This window comes from Mesoplodon densirostris, chromosome 5, assembly GCF_025265405.1.
Source record: "Mesoplodon densirostris isolate mMesDen1 chromosome 5, mMesDen1 primary haplotype, whole genome shotgun sequence".
In the NCBI taxonomy this organism is placed as follows: domain Eukaryota; kingdom Metazoa; phylum Chordata; class Mammalia; order Artiodactyla; family Ziphiidae; genus Mesoplodon; species Mesoplodon densirostris.
In genome coordinates this window covers 19,913,667-19,914,731 of record NC_082665.1, presented here as the reverse complement: position 1 = coordinate 19,914,731, position 1,065 = coordinate 19,913,667, and the positions used below count along the sequence as shown (strand labels likewise).

Genomic DNA, 1,065 nt, shown 5'->3' with positions numbered 1-1,065 from the left:
GAGTGTCTATATATATTGTGAAATGTGTTCTTTACTGGGGATACAGTAGTTTAAAAAAATTATTGCTCTTATGTATCTCACATAGTAAAATAAACTAGAAAATAATATAAAAATAAGTTAATTGCATAGTTGTTAGAAGGAAGTACTATTTTTAAAAAACAGGAACAGAACAGAGAGCCCAGAAGTAGGTCCACATAAATATAGTCAACTGATCTTTGACAGAGAAACAAAAGCAATATAATGGAGCAAAGATAATCTTTTCAACAAATGTTGCTGGAACAAATGGACATCTACATGCAAAAAAAAAAAAAAAAAAGAAAAGAAATGAACCTAGACAGAAACCTTGCACCCTGCACAGAATTCAACTCAAAATGGATAACAACCTAAATGTAAAACAGCACAAAACTTTAAAACCCCTAAAAGATAACATAGGAGAAAATGTAGATGAACTTTTGTGTGGTGATTTTTTTTTTTAAACATGGAACACTTCACGAATTTGCATGTCATCCTTATGCAGAGGTCATGCTAATCTTCTCTGTATCATTCCAATTTTCGTACATGTGCTGCTGAAGTGTGAACATGGCAATAACTTTTTAGATACAATGCCAAAGGCACACCCCATGAAAAGAAATAATTGATAAGTTGTACTCCATTAAAATTAAAAAATTCTGCTCTGTGAAAGACAATGTCAAGAAAATAAGAAACCACAGGCTGGGAAAAACTATTTGCAAAGGACACATCTGATGAAAGACTGTTATACAAAATAGGCAAATAACTTTTAAAATTCAACAGTAAGAAAACAAACAAGCTGATTAAAAAATGGGCCAAAGACCTTAACAGAAACCTCACTAAAGAAGATATACAGGGGCTTCCCTTGTGGCACAGTGGTTAAGAATCTGCCTGCTAACGCAGATGACACAGGTTCGAGCCCTGGTCCGGGAAGATCCCACATGCCGCAGAGCAACTAAGCCCATGTGCCACAACTACTGAGCCTGCGCTCTAGAGCCTGCAAGCCACAACTACTGGGCCCATGAGCCATAACTACTGAGCCCACGTGTCACAACT

At 36.2% G+C, this 1,065-nt stretch overlaps 1 non-coding gene across 1 annotated transcript; it reads right to left on the bottom strand.

Annotated features, from left to right (window-relative positions):
• Positions 1–472: 472 nt before the first annotated feature.
• LOC132491525 (U6 spliceosomal RNA) lies at positions 473–581 on the bottom strand. Its single transcript, XR_009532733.1, has one exon. It is a non-coding gene; the product is annotated as a U6 spliceosomal RNA (small nuclear RNA).
• Between the last annotated feature and the right edge of the window lie 484 nt (positions 582–1,065).